Source organism: Oryctolagus cuniculus, chromosome 1, assembly GCF_051225735.1.
Source record: "Oryctolagus cuniculus isolate XC-2025 breed Fujian yellow rabbit chromosome 1, ASM5122573v1, whole genome shotgun sequence".
NCBI classification, from domain to species: Eukaryota; Metazoa; Chordata; class Mammalia; order Lagomorpha; family Leporidae; genus Oryctolagus; species Oryctolagus cuniculus.
In genome coordinates this window covers 190,210,683-190,231,863 of record NC_142867.1, presented here as the reverse complement: position 1 = coordinate 190,231,863, position 21,181 = coordinate 190,210,683, and the positions used below count along the sequence as shown (strand labels likewise).

The 21,181-nt window shown below is 43.4% G+C and overlaps 1 long non-coding RNA gene across 3 annotated transcripts; it reads right to left on the bottom strand.

Moving 5' to 3' along the window:
* Positions 1 to 1,028: 1,028 nt before the first annotated feature.
* LOC149128794 (uncharacterized) lies at positions 1,029 to 17,594 on the bottom strand. 3 transcript variants are annotated; one of them, XR_016213809.1, is made up of 4 exons: positions 17,435 to 17,594; positions 9,584 to 9,697; positions 2,156 to 2,240; positions 1,029 to 1,601 (listed from the first exon to the last, which is right to left on the bottom strand). It is a non-coding gene; the product is annotated as an uncharacterized LOC149128794 (long non-coding RNA). The 3 variants fall into 3 exon arrangements; XR_016213810.1 differs by having other exon boundaries at positions 2,156 to 2,231; XR_016213811.1 differs by lacking the exons at positions 1,029 to 1,601; positions 2,156 to 2,240 and adding an exon at positions 3,160 to 4,516.
* Between the last annotated feature and the right edge of the window lie 3,587 nt (positions 17,595 to 21,181).

Here is a 21,181-nt window from a genome sequence, read left to right as displayed (position 1 = left end):
AGGTTCTTTGGGTTCTTTGCTCTCTTGGAATCCCTCCTCCATGCTACTCTGGCTGGAGGTCTTTGACTCTAATAAATCTTTTTAAATATCCAAAATAAATAAATAAATCTTTTTTTTTTTTTTTTTTTTTTTTTATTTTTTATTTTTTTGACAGGCAGAGTGGACAGTGAGAGAGAGAGACAGAGAGAAAGGTCTTCCTTTGCCGTTGGTTCACCCTCCAATGGCCGCCGCGGCCGGCGCGCTGCGGCCTGCGCACCGCGCTGATCCGATGGCAGGAGCCAGGAGCCAGGTGCTTTTCCTGGTCTCCCATGGGGTGCAGGGCCCAAGCACCTGGGCCATCCTCCACTGCACTCCCTGGCCACAGCAGAGAGCTGGCCTGGAAGAGGGGCAACCGGAACAGAATCCGGCTCCCCAACCGGGACTAGAACCCGGTGTGCCGGCGCCGCTAGGCGGAGGATTAGCCTAGTGAGCCGCGGCGCCGGCTAAATAAATCTTTAAAAAAAAGGAAAACATGAAAGCAATCCAAGATGGACTCACTAAAGAACAGATTCTTCACGACTTCTCCTGCAGCCAGTGTTTCCTAGCATACCTTGCATTTTCTACCCACTACGCTCTCAGTAGGAAGAGGAGATGGCTGTAGTTGAAAACGTGGGGCTTCTGTCAAGCTTGGCCGCTTCAAGGGATGTCTTTGTTTTTATTAATCTATAGTGACTTATAAATCAGAGAAGACCCCCTAAAATTTACCCTGAAATGTGGCTCCTTAAAGTTCCCTAGAAATGCTATTTGGGGTGCCACATGTACTACTGGAATTTGGGGTGCCTTGTGATTTCACCAGGAGCTTGTTACTAAATCCCCAATGTTAATAAGCCCAAGAGGGTTCTTGCCTAATATTTAGAGAAGAATTCTAAATACCGGCACAGATAAACAAGGCAGCATGGTACATTTTAAGCTTTTATTTAGTAAGAAAGATGCATAAGAGAGTGAGAGCTTTATTTAGGGGAGAGAGGTGAATAGGGGTTCATACCAAGCACCAGGAACCAGCCACATGGAAGAGCATCTAGGCCAGGAAGCCTAGAGGACATGGCCCGAAGGCCATGCTCCCTGGAGACGTGGGGCTACCGCAAGCCCCCTTCCTAGCGAGAGGCCAGGGGAAAAAGAGCCATGGTGTGGCCCGGCTTTTGACCCACTTCCAAAGGGGCGTGGTTAATTAACCTGATTGGCTGGTGGGCACCCAGGTGTGGCCAGGTAGGGGCATGAGGCCACTCAGGGGCATGACAAAGGCATCAGGTAGGGGCATGAGATCACACAGGGGCGTGGCAAGGGCGTGGTCTTCCAGTTCACAAATTTAACAATTTAAACCTACTTCATTCCCCCCTCAGAGACTCCAGACCTTAATCTTAAGGGGATGTTGATGGGCGTCAAGTCACCATCTTCTGTGGCTACTTCCTGCTGATTAGGGCCCCAGACCCTGCATGTTCTCGGTCCGGAAGTCTCTGCCTATCTCATCTAATGAATTTGCTTCACTAGCTGGGGCTCTTTCAGTCACCGCCATCCTCCATGTCCCCTGCATGGTCATCATTATTCTCAGAAGCTGTTGGGTTCTGAAACATATAAGTTTGTCAGTCACCATGAGCAAGATTGGAATAGCCCCAAGTGCTATTGGTGTGCCCCTTAAGATAGAAAAAATATGTCTAGCCATCTCCCAGACAGTAGGTGGTGGGAGATTACCCCTATGCAAACTATAAAACCATTTAGTTGAGCATAGAGGGCTTTGATGTCCTTTTCTGAGAATATACTGTTATTTGAGTAAAGGTGGCAGATCCCGTTGAGCACTGCACACATGCCCCCTTGTTCTATTAACATGAACTCCAAGGCCTGTCTATTGTCCATAACTACCCTGGACAGGGAGTCTACTGAAATCAGAGCCTGCTGCAGAAGCCGTCCTGAAGCGTAGGCCGGATTACCCATAGCTAAGGTCAGGTTCTTAAAGTCGGTTTCGAAAAACTCTTCTGGGCTGTCCTTCTTTGTCACTGAGGAACCCACCAAGGGGTCCTTCTGCAATAATAGCACCCAGAAAGGACTAAGAGAGATATGTTCATCAGGTGGGCACTGGATTGTAGCATTTTGCTGTGGCTAGAACAAGAGTTCTACTTACCTTTCTGCCTTTTGAAGAGGTAATTTAGATCTTCAATTGGCTCACAGGAATAAGCCGAAGTAGCTGTTGGATCCACCTGTGGAGACTCAAGAGGTAGAGGTTTAATCCTTGACAAATGTACCCAGCTTGGGACTCCCTGTAATTTTACTGACGTAGGCGTGCTCTGCAGTACCCGGTAGGGCCCCTTCCACTGGGGCTGTAACTGGTCGGAGGGAGACCCTTCCTTCCAGGGCTTTAATAAGACCAGGTCCGCTGGGGAGACAGGCTGCTCATGGGCCTCAGGGTCTGGGCCGGAAGGACCTTGTTGCCATATTGTTCTAGAGCCTTCTGTATCTGGCCTAAGTTGATAATGTACTTTATTTGACCTTGTACCTCTGAGTCAAAGAGAATATCAGAGGTGAGAAAAGGCCTTCCGTAGAGCATCTCGTAGGGGCTAAGCTTTAAGGTAGTTTTGGGCGCTATTCTCATCCTGAGAAGAGCAATTGGCGACAGTTGAAGCCACGTTCCTGAGGTCTCCTGGTAAAGTTTGGCCAGAATCCTTTTAAGGCTATGATTAGCCTTTTCAGCTTTACCTGATGGATGAGACCTCCAAGAAGTATGGAGGTGGTAAGAAATTCCTAGAGCAGTGGTCTTCTCTGATTTCAACTTCCCACATGCTTATAAATACACATCTTGTGAGCTGTGTTCATGAGAAAAATGTGAAGATGAGTGAGAATTAGGTTCTGAATTAAAAATCAGTGGTCCCATAAATTGGGACCAAAATGTTAGTGGAAGTGGTGGTGTTTGGGAATTATTGTTGAATACCTTTCTATGAAGATGGAAAGTTAAGAAATCCTAAATGTTGAATATGAATATTGAGGAGGAAAGAACTGCACCATCTCCTGCTGAAAGTAGCCCCATGGCCCCATAAGTGAATGGTGCTGAAGGGTGCTGTGCCTCACCTTCCCTGGACTGGAATTTCTCTTCCAGCTCTTTCTTTGGTATGCTGATGCCTGACATAGGTGTAAGCTGTCTTCACTGAACTTGGGTGTTTATGCTGCTGAAGCCAGGGCCATAATTTGTCACACTATTTGGCTAATGACTAGTGTTTCTGAAGCAAAACAAAGGCAATTTCATCCTAAAGAAAATAATATTCTTTTATTTTCCTCTTCCAGATGATCACTGAGATGGCTAGGATTTATGTTTATGCACTAGAGGAGCATTTGGTAGACAGTGCAAAGGACAAAGAAAGACAGCAAAGAAGGAAAGATAATGAACCAACTCCTCTTTGTTGGCAAAACAATATTGTTGCTTTGCTGCTTCGAAAGGTTTCTGTGATGTTTCCATTTATCAAGAAGCCCTGTGCTCTCTGGTTTCTTTGAAAGTCCTACTCACATGCAGTTAAAGTGCAACAAAAGAGCAATCTTCAATGCATGAACTGCAGTTCTCTGTTTCTCCTATGGAATCAAGTTATAAAATGAATCCAAAAAGTTGTCAGGAGCTGTCTTAACACTGGCAACTCCTTCATGCCAGTGTACACCTTTGGTTTTAAGGGACTCCTGAGAATGTATCACACAAGAAACTATTTCCTTATACAAGTATTAGGAGAGTCACTTGCAAAGGTATAAGGATACCTACTGGCCCCTTTGCCTGGAATGCTTATACCTTATTTGGCCACCTGGAAGATCTTTAAAAAGCAAAGCCCACATGTTCCTGACCTCTCTTATGTAGAATGGTCCTTCCTTTGCATCTCTTGTATTTATTTCTTAGTTTATTTAATTATTGCCTCTCTTATAATACTTTTAACAATAGAACAAATAGGTGGTAACCTAAAATAAGTTAGGAGCTGTGCTCAGTGTTGTAAGGGTGAGTCTTTATAACCACAATAGTGTTATTTCCATTTTACAAATAGAAGAGATGACATATAAAGCAAGGCTAGTGTCTACCACACAATAAAAATGTACAATAAATTATTGAAAGTAATTAGTGTTGTATGTTCATTTTTTGATCTAAGGTGCCTCTGAGGGAATGACAGCCTTCCCTTGTCTTGTACATCCTTGTTGTCCTAGCACTAGCAGAATACTTGGGGCCTAGGAGGTGTTTAATAAATCTTGGTTAAAGGTATGTGATTGACCTGAATCTCATTTCAGAGTAGAGCAGTAGAAAGCAGGGTTTTGAGTATTTTGTAAAGTGTTTTTCTAATTATAAAAATAATGAAATGCCCTTGGAGCAAATGAGGACAATACAAAATAATGCTATACATACTTTTCACAGTCGTCTGTCCCACAGAGGCCACAGTTTTCCCTCCAGTCTTGTCCTTGTGCATTTTTACTCTGAGATCATGGTATGCAGCTTTTGTGCTCTTTTATCATAAGTATTTTCCTGTGTCATCAAAAAGTTTTTATAAACTTAACTTCTAATTTATATACAGATAGATATGCTTATTATATAAGTTTACTTATACATTAATTCTATGTTGAATATTTAGGATGCTTATAACTTTTCACAAGGATAAGTGACACTGTAGTAAACATCTTTGTGCATACATACCCATCTTTGATAATACTATTGGTATAGGAATTACTAGCATTAGGACTAGTGGTCAACATGTATCAGTTTTTTAGAATCTGATAAATGTTACCAATCTGCATTCAAGAGAGATTATATTATGCCAACTTACATATTCACTCCTGTGTCTGAGCACACTTGTGAACATTATTGTTACTCTTTGCACCTTCACTAATTTGATGGACTCAAAACATACAATGAGTCAGACTCAATAGACTATGTATTTATTCTTTTTATATGACATTCTGTAAAAGGAAAAAAATATAAGGAAAAAATTGAATCAGAATGTGGGCATGAGAGAGGGGATTGACAGCAAAGGGGCCTGAGGGGAACTTTTTTGTCTGTGTTAAAAATGTTCTATGTCTTGATTTTAATTATGGATTCTAGACTGTATACATTTATCAAAACATTAAACTATACATTTGAAAAGAATAAATTTTACTGTATATAAATTATATCTTAATAAACCTGATTTTAAAAAAGGGCATTCCACTGTGTTTTTTTTTTCCTAGAAACCTTTTATTTAAGGTATACAAACTTCATGAATTTCATAAATACAACTTTAGGAACATAGTGATTCTTCCCAGTTTACTCGCCCTGCCACCTGCACCCCACCCTTCTTTGTCTTCCCTTTCCTATTCCCATTCTTAGTTTTTACTAAGATCTATTTTCAATTAACTTTATACACATAAGATTAGCACTATACTAGATAAAGAGCTCAACAAATAACATGAAAAAAAAATTGTTCCTCAGTAGTTGAGAAAAGGGCTGTTCAGAGTCATCACATCTCAAAGTGTCAATTTCACTTCTATAGATTACTATTTAGGGGCTCTATTAGTTACCATAAACCAGGGAGAACATATGGTATTTGTCCTTTTGGGACTGGCTTATTTCACTAAGTAGAATGTTTTCCAGTTTCATCCATTTTGTTACAAATGACAGAATTTCATTTTTTTTTTTGCCGCTGTGTAGTATTCCATGGTGTGTATATCTCATAATTTCTTTGTATAGTCTTCAGTTGGTGGGCATTTTTATTGATTCCATGTCTTAGCTATTGTGAATTGAGCTGCAATAAACATGGGGGAACAGATAATTCTTTCTTATGCTGATTTTCTTTCCTTTGGGTAAATTTCCAGGAGTTCTATGGCTGAGTTCCATGGTAGGTCTAAATTCAGATTTCTGAGATATCCACTGTGGTTTACATCACCTTTTTATCTTTTTTTTTTTTTTTTTTTTTTTTTTTTTTTTTTTGCTTTACAGTGGAAATGAAGAGCTTTACATTTTATTAACCATCAATATTTCTTCTTTGGAGAATTCTCTTTTTCTCCTATTGCGTACTTGTATGCTAAGTCAGTAAATTTTTCTTATTAATTTGAGCTTATAATATTGTCTGTTGTAAAGAATAAATATATTTATCTGAAATTCTTCTTAACTTTATTTGTGATTATTTTCATGTATTTATTTGACCTAGTCAAATTTGTTGATGTTTAATTTAGGGATCTATTTAATTTTGTAAGCAGACTTGTATGATAGTCACATTTGAAACACTGAAATATTTCAGTAATTTCCAATTCAGTTTCTTTTGGGAAAACCACCTTGTATGGTCTGGGAAGACTTTGCAAATGAAGAAAAAAGAACAGTGGAAGAAGGCTGGGGCAATGGTTAAGGTGCTGCTTGGGTTGTCTGTATCCCCTACCTGATGGCTTAAGTTCAAATCCTGCCTTTGCTCACGATTCCAGCTCCCTACTAATATGCACTTTGGGAGGCAGCAGATGATGGCTCAGCTGCTTGGGTCTCTGTGATCCATTTGAGAGTCCTGGATTGGATTCTGGATTCCGGGCTTTCATCTTGCCCAGCTTCAGCTATTGTGGACATATGGGGCATGCACTGATGGAGAGGAGATCTCAATTTGTTCCTCTTTCTTAGTGAACCAGCAGATGGGAGATTTATCCCTTTGTGTCTCTCTGCCTCTCACATGAATAAAAAATTTTTTTTAAAAAAAATCAAAGAGAGACTGAATGAACAATGCCTCTACGCATGAGTGTAGTAGACTTCCCTAGAAGAGACTCCTTGAGCTCCTCTTCTCTGTCTATTCTTGCTGGCACCATGGACTGAGTGAAACTAAGCTCATGACTTTGGCTTAACACATAGTTTTTTTTTTGTTTTGTTTTGTTTTTTACCACAGTGGCAGCAGAATAGTTTAAGCATAGTGCCCTGCAAAGGGGTTTATACTAACAGAAATGAAATACAGTCTTGGGTGATGGGAAACCTCCTTTAATAGTTTGCTCTGCTGTCTAGTTTTTGAAAGTTCTGTTTTGTCCTGATTTGCCCCATGTGGGATGGAGAAACAAAAAGTATGACTTCATTTGTACATTTCAATAAATATGTGGACTCTTAAAAAAGTTCTTGGAAAATGAAATTAGAAATTTATTTTGGTACAAAAAAATTAAATCCACGCATGGTTTTTCATAGTATTCATTCTTCATGAACTTTTTGAAGATCGCTTGTGTTTATCAAATTCTTACTATGTGCCTGGTGTTTTGTAGGTGCTAGATGCACAGTGGTAAATAAGATAGACTTAGTTCCTGCTCTCCTAGAGCTTACAGAAAAAAACAGGCAATGAATGAGTGTGAAACAATGGCATCAAACAGTTGGAAATATGGTTAAGTGCTATGGAAGGAACAAAGAGTTTCTCCTTGCTACACATAGGAGTGGATGGACTCATCTCTCCTCTCTCCAGGCTGAGAGGTTTCCAATAAATTTCATTTCCAGGAAGATTCTAGCAGAAGAAAAACGTTTAAACCAATGACCTATACAATTACATATAAATGTGAGAAGCTAAGAGAGCTTAGGTAAGACCACATTTCTTAATCTGTAAAGTGTAGATAATGTTATTCACCCTAGAGGTTGCTGTGAGAATTAGCAAAAATATATCTATAAGGATACTTCAAAACATTTATGAAAAATAGACTTAAAAGATAAGTTTTCTGGGGCAGGGGGCAAAAATTATTGAAATCTATGCATATCAGGAGTCCTCAAAGAGTTTATGAACAATGCATATTATGAAAAAACTGTGAATGGATGTCAACTTTTTAGATTCCCAAATAAACTTATCTTTTAATTCCATATTTTCCTGTAAATGTTTTAAAGTACCTTCCTATAAGAGAAATAAGAGCCATTCACCAAAGCCTCGAGGCCAGTGGCCAGCATTCAAATAGTGGCCCCTCTGCTTATTAGCTGCTGCTGTCTCAGCTAAGTTATTTAGGTTCTTTGTGCCTCATTTTTCTCATGTAGATAATGAGGTTAATAGTGTCTACTGCTTAGAATTGGCTTGAGAATTAAAAGAATATACATATAATGATACTTTGAAAATGTCATGGAAATGAGATTAAAAGATAAGTTAATTATGGCACAAAATTATTGAAATCTATACAATTTTTAATATGCATTTTACATGATCTTTATGTATATGTGAGTATAGATTGTTTGAAAGAGGTCACAGAGAAAGAGAGATCCCTCACCCCCAAATGTTTGCACCTGCCAGGGCTGGGCCAGGCTAAAGCCTGGAGCCTTGAAATCAGTCCAGGTCTCCTTCATCGGTGGCAGGGACCCAAGTACATGAGCCTCCCAGGGTGTGCATTAGTGGGAAGCTGGAATTGGAGTGGAGATGGACATCAAGGCTAGGCACTCTGATATGAGATGTGATCATCTCAATAAGTGGCTTATCTGCTCAGCCAAACTCCCATCCCTCCACAAACTTTTTGAAGTGTCTTTAGATATGTGTGACTATACAAGTACACACACACACACACATGCACATTAATGCATGTTAAGCATTTGGTTGGGCTAGTGTCTATCATTGTCATATCATCACTCTAATCATTATCCTCAAGTCCTAACATGAGCCTGAACAAATCCTCTCACATACTGCAACCACATAATCAGATTACTCCGCAATAGCCAGAACCTTGACCCTGGCAATATGAAGAATAGGTATTTGGCATAAAGAGAGAAATGTGGGCAGTACAGTGGCTTTAGACTTTCCACTTAAAAGGGGTCAGGGATCTCATCTCAGTTACAACTCCATTTTCCTTTCCTGCTTTACTGAGGAGAATGACCTTGAAGGAAGGAGAATTGCACTCTGAGTAGATAGCACAACCTTGGCTACAGCCCAGCTCCACCACCCGGGCACAGAGGAGAGCCCTCAGATGTCTCTTGAATGATTTAGTTTTATTGCCTATTGTCTCTCTCTTCAAATTGCCTTCAGGATGAATGCCCCAGCCAGAACCCATATACAGGACACAAGCTTCCCAAGTACCTCCGAGATGTGGATGCTCTTTCTCTTTATGAAGCATCCTTCAAATAGACCACTAATGGAGGCTGTATTTTGCACCTTACAAAAAAGAAATTACACTGCATTAGAAGTTCTGCACTCTGGCTTAGGCAGTGAATTAGATGAGGGATACAGACTGGGGTGCTTTCCTACTGGGCATAATACCCAATTTATTTTCATTTACATTAATTTCTCTACATCACTGACTGCACAAGGCATTAAACTGTTAAATGCAAACAATTCCCAATTGCTTGACTCAAATAGAAATGTTTAATGAACAATAATATAAAACAAGCCTATGGATAAAGCCAATGTATGCAACTGTGCGAGCATGTTCATCAACCTTCCCCATGCCATAGGACTCAACTAACAAACTTCCTTTCTTCCTTCTCTCCTCTCTCCGTCCCTCCTTCCTCCCTTAAGTTTTGTTTGAAAAGACAAAGTAAACACATTTAGTGGAACAACATGGAATGGTATAGTATTGGTAGCACAAATAATAAAATGCATGGATGTGAAAAGTCTGCCTCTCCTCCCCAGCCTCCACCTACCTTTGGCTCTAGTGATGGAGCAGTTTGGTTGCTGATATGAAATGGGTTTTAATTGTGCACCTCAATTCCGTCTACCTACTGTCTTCCTGGGTTATTGGTCTGTTAGTGGTTAACCTAGGAAAAAGAAAGATGGCTCTTTGTCATCCACACTTCATATCAACACTTTCTGGTTCCTTGGGGTTACCTCTAACAGGAGTAGAATTGTAAAACCTCTATCAAAATTGGTGGGACTTTCCCCTTACAGTTTTATCCCCACCTACTAGAGCCATTTTGTGCTATGGTTTGTTGTTAGGACAGACACAGCTGAAATCCAAGCTCTCTTATTTGTGAGCAGTGTGGCATGGCAAAGTCACTTTAAGTTTTCTGATCTTCAAATTCCTTATCTACAAAGTGGGCAACAGAGCCCTGCCTTACATGATTATTTTCCACATTCTGGTAAATGCTCAAGTATATAAAAAACACATAGAAAAGAGACTGAAGGGAAACACTATAGAATGTCATCAGTAGCTGTTTATTTTTCCTCTTTCTCTGTTCTATCATAGGCAAGCATTATTTTCAATAGGAATGATGATTTACAAAATTATGTTGTTTCTTTGTTCAAGTTTACATAGATTAAAATGATATCTGTTGAATTTTCTCTTCCTTTGACTTTGTGGCAATTTATCCTTCCCTCTTCCTCTTTTGAAAGCAAATAAGATGAAGGTATACTTGTTTCCAATTGTTGTGACAAATTTACTGCAAACATAGTGACTTAAAGTGACACACATTTATTCTCTTTAAGTTACAGAGATCAGAAGTTTGGATTGAATCTTCCAGAGGCTAACTGCTGGTGTGGGCAGGGCTGGTTTTGGATGCTTTAAAAGGAGAATCCATTTCTTTTCACCCCCTGCCTTTTAAAAAAGTTACCCAGAGGTTGCCGGATTCCTGTGCTTGTAGCTCCTTCCTTCATCTTCAAAGCATAACTCTAGCCTCTGCTCTCATCACTTTACCTTCTCCCCATATAAGGACCTTTGTAATTACAGCAGATACATCTGGATACCCGGTATAACCTCCCCACTTCAACGTCCTTAATTATATGTGTAGAGTACCTTTTGCTATTTTAAGGTGATATATAGAGATCTTTGGTTAAAGGAGCATCATTCGTCTTACACAAGAGATGAAGGATTAAAAACTGGGCAAGAGAAGCAGCAGCAAATTTCCAAATAGCATCAAATAAGAAACCAGGTGCTTTAAAAATTTTTAAAGATTTATTTATTATTTGAAGAGAGAGAGGGAGAGAGAGTCTTCCATCCACTGGTTTGCTCCCCAAATGGCTGCAATGCCTGGAGCTAGGCTGATCCCAAGCCAGGAGCCTGGAGTTTCTTCCAGGTCTCCCACATGGGTGCAGGGGCCCAAGGACTTGAGCCATCTCTCACTGCTTTTCCAGGCCGCAGCAGGGAGCTAGATTGGAAGTGGAGCAGACAGGACTGGAACCAGTGCCTATATAGAATGCCAGCACTGCAGGTGGTGGCTTTACCTGCTATGCCACAGCACTGGCCCCTGATTCGCTCTTGAAGTACCCATGACAACCAGAGCTGGGCTGGCCCTGGAGCCAGGAGCCAGGAACTCAATCCATGTCCCTCATGTGGGTGGTGGGCATACAATTACCTGAGCCATCATCACTGGTTCCCAGGGTTTGCAATAGCAGGAAGCTGGAGTCAGGATCTGGAGCTGGGAAGCAAACCTGGGTCCTCTGATGTGGGACATGGGTCACTTGGCTAAATTCCTGCTACAAACCAAGTGCCTTCTATAAAATATCTGTTCAATTCTGAAAGATTGCAGCTATACTGGACAAACTGCACTGGGAATACAAGGCATTTGGGTCTGGTTTGAACACAGAAGCTGATGTGTTCTATGAAAAAAAAAGCAAAATCACCATACACAACAATGAAAATCTATCAAATTCCTCCTCTCAAAAATCTCTAAAAGGCCAGAAATTCAGTCTAAAATGATTATTATTATCATTTATTTGAAATGTCAATTTGTACTGTTAAAAGGCACCAGAAAGTCTCATGTCAGGGGCAACTCCTTGATTCGAAAGCAGCCTGTTTTCTCTAGCATGGTACTGAGATGTGCCAAGAATATATATATTTTTGAAAAAAAGCAAAAAGGTTCAAATTATTATTTTTTGTTGCAAAAATGCCACAGGTTATTAAAGAAACGTCAGGAATGGATATAATCAGATCTCATCTATTATTAATGAGGTTCTGCCTTAATGTGATCATTATAGGTATGTGCCTTGCACCTAGAAGCTATCATCTAACATAATAACAACCTGAAATAATGAGTTGCCAGCATGATATTTTTCTTTTGTGAAGGGTTATACCTATAGGGTTGCTTTTTCCTTTTCTTATAACAATAACAATAATAATAAACTCTAACATTTTAGACAGAGACAGGTGTAAGTTTTATTTGTAATATAACAGTTACTGCTTAACATCTTTACAGTTAAGGTTTGCTACTGAGCCAATATGAAAATGTTTTGAAAACTGTATTATTACTATTCATAATGATGATCTCAGAGCTAGAAGAATGTGTGTGACTCTGTAACATCTGTTCTCTGTGTGTGAGAGAAACACAGAGTTTCAATATGATGAGGCTTATAAGTTGATTTACTAAGAAATTAAAAAATATTTTTTCTCAACGCAAGCCTTTTACCTGCCATGCCTTTCCTTCTCTAGGGCGTAGGTTTGGAAAAGACACAAATTAAGCCTTTGTGAACACAGGCAGAGAGAGACACATACTGAATAGTTCAGTTTCCAGGGCATTCTTTCCAGGAGGTTATTGCAAATGGTGGTGCTGACTGAGTCTTGCTCACAAAATCCTGTTTAATCCTTCATGCAGTTGAATTCCACAGGGTCCAGTTTCCTGGAGACCAGATTAGGCAAACTTAAGTGTCAGGAATGAGAGTAAATGCTGACGTGAGGGAATGAGAGCCAGGAATCCAAGCAAGCACCTGATGTTAGCAAAATCAGTTGAGAAAAGCAAAAGGTTGGCCAGTGAGACCCCTCACCCTCAAATGGTTGTTGCACTATTCCGCCACTCCCTCCCTTCACTGCTAGACTATTTCTCCCGAATCTGCTTATGTCAGCTCTGCCGGATGACTTGCTCCACTGGCCTGGTTTTGCTCGGTCCCCAGGGGTCTCTCCAGAGTCTGCGTTTGACGCCCCTCCGCAGCCTCTATTGCTCTTAGCGTGTTGGTGAGCTCCAGCGGGAGACTGTCTTCCGGCTTCTGCAGCCTCAGCTTTTCTGCTTCTTCCCTTGCTCTTCTTCCAGCTTTCCTACGCCTGTCTACCGTGGAGCGCCATCATCTCCCGGGCTCCATTTCTCACCCAGCTTCCATGGTCAGATGGCTCTCTGTGGATAACTCTCAAGTAAATAATTCCAGCCCTTGCCCTGCTAATGACGTTCAGACTTGAATGTTCTCTCACTTGCTGGATGGCTGCACATAAATGTTCCAGTGGCTTCTCAAACTGTACTAGTCTGGTTTTGCTCATTGTCTGCGCTCTCCAGCTTCTGTTCTTTTTCGTTGTTGTTGTTTTAAAAGATTTATTTATTTGAAAGTCAGAGTTACAGAGAGAGAGGGAGAGAGAAAAAGAGGTCTTCCATCCGCTGGTTCACTCTCCAATTGGTTCCAATGGCCAGAGCTGTGCCGATCCGAAGCCAGGAGCCAGGAGCTTCCTCCAGGTCTCCCACGGGGGTGCAGGGGCCCAAGGACTGGGGCCATCTTCCACTGCTTTCCCAGGCCACAGCAGAGTGCTGGATGGGAAGGGGAGCAGCTGAGACATGAACCGGCGCCCGTATGGGATGCTGGCGCTGCAGGAGGCAGATTTACCCACCATGCTGAAGTGCTGGCCCCAGCTTCTGTTCTTAACTGTCCGTCCTGACCATCTGCATTCAAGGCCTGCTCTTCCATTGACTCCTTCAGTCTTGAGACATCTTTAGGTTCTGCACTTTGTTGTTTGACCAGGTGACAAGTCTCTCATTTCTATTCCTGTTATCACTGCCAGGGTGGTTGTAATAATATTTTACTGGTCTGTCTACCTCTATCAGCTTTTGCTCTTCTTCTAGAATTCATGTCTTCTTCTTCTTTTAAAAGACTTATTTATTTATTTGAAAAGGCAGTTACACAGAGAGCAGGAGAGACACGAGAGAGATTTTCCATCTGTTACTGGAGGAAGGTCGTGGAAGCTGTGAGGTTCTTGTCTTCATGCAAGAAAGAATTCAGGCGTGAGACAGAGAGTGGAGTGATAAGCTTTACTGGGGATAGGGTGTCCCTCAGAACTGCAGGGACAGAGAGAGAGCACCCAGTCACTCGAACTGGGGAGAGGGAGGTTACATGATTGAGTGGAGAGAATATACCTGGGCAGGCCAGGCGGGCAGCTCAGCTGAGAGGCAGAGGACTGAGTGCGCAGTCTGTTTGGACTCCCTAAGTTTTTAAGGAGTCTGTTTAACCACTTCCCCCTCTCCTCCAGGGCAAAGGATGGGGAGTCCTGGCGGAAGGGATTGTTGGGTGAAAATTAGCAAAATCCTCCCCAGATTTGCTGGCTTCCGGAGCTTCCACAGTAGGTGCTGGTCTTTAGGCCTTTCTCATACACACGTAGGCTCAATTTATGATTTCCTACCTAACACATTCACTGGTTCACTCCCCCAAGAAGCTGCGACAGCCAAAACTTAGCCAGGCTGAAGCTAGGAGACAGGAGCATCTGGCTTAGCCACAGGCATGGCAGGGGCCCAAACACTTTACCGGCTTTGCCACAACACCGGCCCCTAGAATTAACTTGTGAAACTGATGGATCGTGAGATTGCTGGTAGTACTATTTCACATAGTATTTGCTGAAAATGTTACTTCATTACTTTCTCAGATTCAGTGACTATCTGGCAAATTGGAAGATTTAGATTGGATAGCTCTAAGATCCAGCCTTTTTGTGCTATTTAATGTTTCTAAGACATAAAGGATGGATTTTCATTTGAGTTCTGTCCAAGAATTTTATCGTTGGTGAATCTAGGCCAAGGCCTAAAGAGTGATTCCAACATTGGATGCTTATTTTTCACTCTGAAATCCTTTCCCTCTGCCCCATGGATTTAGCTGTTGCCAAGGTATCTCAATCTCTAAAATCAATGATGCTCAGAATATGCAGTAGACTGATCAGAGATAGAACACTGGGCCATTTTCTCTAGAGTGGACTATTTCAAATTGCTTTTTCTTTTGTCTAAAATAAAGAAGTTGGGAAGCAGGTGTTTTGCATGATGCTTGACACCTCTTGAGAGGCCTACCTCACCTATGAGAGTCTCTGGGTTAGAGCACTGGCTCTGATCTGTATCCTAGCTTCCTGCTAATGCACATTCTGGGAGACCATAGATGATGACCCAAGATATGGGGGACCTCAACTAAGTTAAGAGCTCCTGGCTTTGGCCTGGGCCAACTCTGGCTGTTGCGAGCATTTGAAGAGGGAACCTGTTGGTGGGAGACCCCTTTCTCTCTGTTTCTCTGTCTCTTTGACTTTCAAAGAAAATAAATGAATAAATACACATTTTAAACCGAGGTTGAAACAATGAACTCTAGGCTCCATTCTGCTTTCAAGAAGTCTGTATCTCCTTATAGTCTCATTTAGATTGAAGGTTGTAAAACGACCTACCACAAAGGACCACAAACATCTGTGTGTGTTGTTTGTCTTTTTTCCTTGGGTGACCATGACTATGCACTTCACAGAACTCACTGCAGGGAGTGTACTTATCTGAGGCCCCAGCTGCTGGCCTTGGGAACCCCTCCATGGGTTTCCCAGGCCCTGCTTCCTGAGAGGAGCAGGGATGTGAAGCAACTCCATCCCTAGGAGAGCCAGGGCTCCTTTGGCAGTGACTTTGTTACCGATTTGCTTATTAATATATATGAAATTAATAAGCCATGTGGGCTCTTGCCATTTATTCAGAGAAGAATTCTGAATACTGGCACAAGTAAACCAGGCAGCATGATAAGTTTTTAAACTTTTTATTCAGTGAGAGAAATGCATAGGAGAGTGAGGGCCCTATCTCAAAGAGAGAGGGAAATCTGGGTTCATACGGAGCACCAGGAGCCAGCCACGTGGAGGAGTGGAGGTGCAGGCAGGCCGGAAAGCATTTTGTGGGAGGCCTGAAGGCCACACGCCCCGAAGGCGCAGGATCAAGGACAGGGAGGACAGAGAAGGGCAAAGGGAAAAAAAAGGGCTGGGCCCATTCATTTCAGTCCTTTCATCCACTTCCAAAGGGGAGTGGTTAATTAGTCTGATTGGCAGGTGGGTGCACAGGTGTGGTCAGGTAGGGGCATGACGTCACAGTGGGGCGTGGTGAAGGCGTGGTCTTCCAGCTCACATACCTAATCAGTTTTTCGCTGTATGCCTGCTGGCATCAACTGTGCCTCAAGAGCTGCCTTGCTGAAATGCCCTTAGAGCTGCAATGCATTCTCACACACTCCACCTCATCTTCCTTCCTTCTCGGGCTGCCCGGGTTCCCAGCCCCCTCTGGCTCTCTGCTCATTCCTCTCTCCCAGAGATCTCCCCTCTTACAGTCCTCCCATGTCCTGGTCCCTGCTTCTCAGGTGATCTGGACCCCTGTACAACTTGTATTCAGTGTCATAAGGAATTCACTTTTATCCATGGAAGAAAATGGAAATTTTAGTCTTCTTTAGCTTTGCTGTGGCTGAATGTGTCCTCTCCAAAATTCAAGTGTTGAAACTGAATGACCAGTGTGATACTACTAACAGGTGGGGCCTAAAGGAGGTGATTAGGCTACGAGGGCTCCTCCCTTTCCCACAGGATTGAGGCTCCTATAAAAGGGACTTCATCCACTGAAGTTAGGCTCAGCTGGTTCCTGCCTTGTGCTGTGTCCGAGAGGCCGTCTTGGATGTGGAAATGAGAACATGATCAGAAAATGAAACTGCTGGTGCCTCGACTGTCCGCTTCCCGGTCTCCAGGACTGTGAGCAATCCAAAGGTGTCAATCCCTATCCCAGCTGCTTCGCTTCCAATCCAGCTCCCTGCTGATGACCTGGGGGAAGCAGAAGATAGCCCAACCGTTTGGGCCACCGCACCCAGGTGACAGATCCAGGTGAAGCTACTGACTTTGGCTTGGCCCAGCCCAGGCTATTGCAGCCGTCTGGAGAATAAGCCAGCAGATGGAACATCTCTCTCTCTCTCTCTCTCTCTCTCTCTCTCTCTCTGCCTCTCTCTCCCTGCAACTCTGCCCTTCGAGTAAATAAATAATTATTTAAAAAAAAATTTTACTAACCTGGTCCTTAACAGAAAAAGGCCATCAGTTCCTCTACCAGATCATTATATATGCGTCAACTTTTGCTGTTGTTATATAACGATAGCTTGCTGATCACAGACAGTGCTAAAGAGCAAATGTTTTATGAGGATTATGGGTTTTTTAAAATACTTCAAGGGGGAAATTTTTAAATAAAAAGTGAATGGGTAATTTATTTTTTATTTTGGACAGAGTGGACAGTGAGAGAGAGAGACAGAGAGAAAGGTCTTCCTTTGTCGTTGGTTCACCCTCCAATGGCTGCTGTGGCTGGCGCACCACGCTGATCTGAAGCCAGGAGCCAGGTGCTTATCCTGGTCTCCCATGGGGTGCAGGGCCCAAGCACCTGGGCCATCATCCACTGCACTCCTGGGCCACAGCAGAGAGCTGACCTGGAAGAGGGGCAACCAGGACAGAATTCAGCGCCCTGACTGGGACTAGAACTGGGTGTGCCAGCGCTGCAGGTGGAGGATTAGTCTATTGAGCCGCAGCGCCAGCCTGAATGGGTAATTTATAAAGAACAGAAATTGCTCACAGTCCTGGAGACCGGGAAGCGGACAGTCGAGGCACCAGCAGTTTCATTTTCTGATCATGTTCTCATTTCCGCATCCAAGACGGCCTCTCGAACACAGCACAAGGCAGGAACCAGCTGAGCCTAACTTCAGTGGATGAAGTCCCTTTTATAGGAGCCTCAATCCTGTGGGAAAGGGAGGAGCCCTCGTAGCCTAATCACCTCCTTTAGGCCCCACCTGTTAGTAGTATCACACTGGTCATTCAGTTTCAACACTTGAATTTTGGAGAGGACACATTCAAGCCATAGCAAAGCTAAAGAAGACTAAAATTTCCATTTTCTTCCATGGATAAAAGTGAATTCCTCCTTACAGGAGGCTGCTTTACCTGCTATGCCACAACACTGGCCTCAGTCAATATTTTTAACTTGATTGGCCATACAGACACTGTCTCTCTCATCTTTCCAATGCTTTCCTGGTGCCGTGTTAGCAACCATAGCCTGCATGGACAGGTGAGGCTATATTTCAATAAAACTCTATGAAGAAAATAATGGTAGCGAGGCAGGCTCTCCAGTTACATAAAGAGAGAGCCTGCGAGGCAGAGCATATTAAGCTGCTGCTATTGACGCTGGCATCCCATATCAGAGTGCTGGTTTGAGTCCTGGCTGCTCTGCTTCTCAGCCAGCTTCCTATTAGTGCACCTGGGAAGGCAGCAGAAGATGGTGCTTGGCCCCTGCCACCCACGTCGGGGAACCAGAATGCAGTTCCTGGCGCTTGGCTTCAACCTTGGCTCTTGGCCCAGGCTTTGCTGTTGTGGTCATTTGGAGAATGAAAAAGAGAGTGAGGTGTAAGATCTCTTTGTTTCTCTCCCTGTCTCTCTACTTCTCCCTTCCTGTCACTCTGCCTTTCAAATAAATAAATAAATCTTTAAAAAAACAACAAAAAACAAGTGAGGGTCTGGATTTGTCCTTGGTGCCGTGGGTTACTGACCCATCATTTACTTAAAGAGCCCTAATCTGTGGCTGAATAGGAATTTTCAGACCCTGTTTAAAACAGCCCAGTGGGCCCGTAGAAATAAGCCCCAGGACTGTTTCACAGTGGCAGCTGGAGCAGAGGGCCTGGGCGTGTCCTGGCAAGAGTGACTGGCCTACCTCTGTAGGGGGATCCCAGGCTGCAGGGGATAGGCCCTGGGTGTGCAAGAAGCTCCCGTTTGTTTAGATCTTTCTTAAAGTGAGCAGGAGAAAGGCTAATCTGACAGCTACATTGTGGTCTTTTGCTGTTGTCAGGCATGAGTTAAGTAGGTTGCAAACCCTTCCTAATGTGCTTTTCCCATTTAATTTTGTGGCTGCATAAACTTTCATAGCAAATAATGAGTTGGGGCTGCAGCCCAAATGTTATGGACTCTTTATGTATCTGGAGAGCCTGCGGAGTGAGGCTCTGCATTCTAATGGCCTGCTTAGCCAGGCGCCGGCTGGGCCTAGCGAGCTTGTTTTGGCTTCAAGAGGGATTCTGCAGAATTCCAGGGGAACCCACCAGAGAGCACCTCGGCCTTGCTGCTGCCCTTCCCTCTCCATGGAAGCATTTTTTTTCCCCAAGACTTGACAGCTGTTCCTCTTGGGTCAGAGTGAATTTGTCCCTCAGCTAGAATTCTGTGTCTGTCTTGATTTGAGTGCTGAAGGATAAATTCTTACCTGGGAGTCCTGTTCTCAATGTGTGCACTTGATACTCCTATTTGTCCATGGAAATGAACATTCACAACCTATTCTCCAGCCCGTCTGCTGGGATGGCAGCGTGCCCGATTCCTGGCAGGGCAGGCACTGCACAGGCTGAAGTCTCTGTGCTCTGTGTTTGGAGGGGTGGCTGTGTGGGGAGGGCTGTGCAGCTGCTTCTCCTTGCACTGCCCTCAGTCTCAGGCTCCTGGCATCCGCAGACCCTGCCGAAACCCCTGGGCATGAGTGTTGCATGTATGTGCTGTGGATGGTGAATGTCAGAATCTGGCCTTGACATTCTTCCCAGCCACACACATGTGTTGAGGAGTCAGCCCTCAAAATGTAGCAGAGCATGGTGGGAAAAGCAGACTACAAAATGGTAATGCACAGGATTACCATTAATGTAAAAAATGAGTGTGCATTCATATTTCTGGAGGTGGGATTTTTATTTTTCATTTATATTTTATATCTATTATCTGCATTTACATTTTCTACAGATATATATATATATATGTATATAGATGATAGCAAAAAAGTAGAGCAAAACAGAAATAGCCACAGAATACGAGATATAAGAAAAGACTTCACTGAAAGACCTAACCTCAGACTGATGAAGAATTTCTTAGTCCTCTGTCAAATGGCAGTCATTTTGAAGTGGGCACGCATACGTTTTAAAATCCATTAGGTTTGTGAGCTGGAAGGCCACGCCCCTATGTGACCTCATGCCCTACCTGCTACCTTTGCCATGCCCCTGTGTGACCTCATGCTCCGACCTGGCCACACCTGAGTGCCCACTGGCCAATCAGGTTAATTAACCACTCCCCTTTACACGGTGTGTCCGCCCTCCATTCTCTTCTGTTTCCTGGACTTTAGCCAGGAGGGGGCTGGCTGTAGCCCTGCACCCCCAGGGCAGTGGCCTTCGGGCCTAGATGCTCCTCCGTGTGGTTGGTTCCTGGTGCTTGGTATGAACCCAGATTTACCCCCCTCTCTCTTAGATAAAACTCTCACTCTCCTAAGGATCTAAAATGTACCAAGCTGCCTCGTTTATTTATGCTGGTATTTAAAATTCTTCTCTAAATATTAGACAAGAACCCTCTTGGGCTTATTAATATTGGGGATTTATTATTAAGCATATGGTGATATCGTATGGCACCCCAAATTCCGATAACATGTGGCATCCCGGATGAGACTTCTGGGGAACTTTGAGGGGCCACATTTTTGTATATATTTTAGGGGGTCATTTCCGATATCAATTTGGTGCTGGTGAAGTTCAACCTGGGACTTCAGGACACCAAAGAAAGTACCAGCAGGCAGAGAAGATGATGCAGTGTTAGGGCTGGGCTGGGCTGGAGTGGAGTGGGAGCCGGCCAGATGTTTGGAGGAGAGTCTGCAGTGTCACGGCTGCTTTCCCAGAGAAGCCTTCAGTGGTCAGCCCCTGGCCGGCCCTGGGCTCCCTGGAAGAGCTGATTGCTCACTCCCCTTTCTGACTCCACAGAACAACCCCTTTGCAGGCTGCTATCCGAGCAGTGTTTGTGCTCCCGGGGGGTGGGGGGTGGGGTGGGGATTCATTCACTCCAGTGCCTCTCTCTGTGGAAGGTGCAGAGTCTCCTGGTGGGAAGGAATCCTCTTCCTACTGCTAAGAGCCTGGTTGATGGTGAATGCTCAGAATAAATCATTATGCAGGCAGTAAATTACCTACCCTAGGTAATTTAAAAAATTTCTTTTATGGGAAAATGTATAACATAAAGAGTTACCATTGTAACCAATTTTTTAAAAAGATTTTATTTATTTGAGAGACAGAGTTACAGAGAGAGGGAAAGACAGACTTAAAGGTGTTCTATCTGCTGGTTCATTCCCCAGGTGGCTGCAACAGCTGGAATTGGGCCAATCTGAAGCTAGGAGCCAGGAGCTTTGGGTTTCCCATGTGGATGCAGGGGCCCAAGCACTTGGGCCATCTTCCACTGCTTTCCCAGCCAATAAGCAGAGAGCAGGATCGGAAGAGGAGCAGCCGGGTCATGAACCAGTGTCCATATGGAATGTAGACGCTGCAGGTGGTGCCACTGT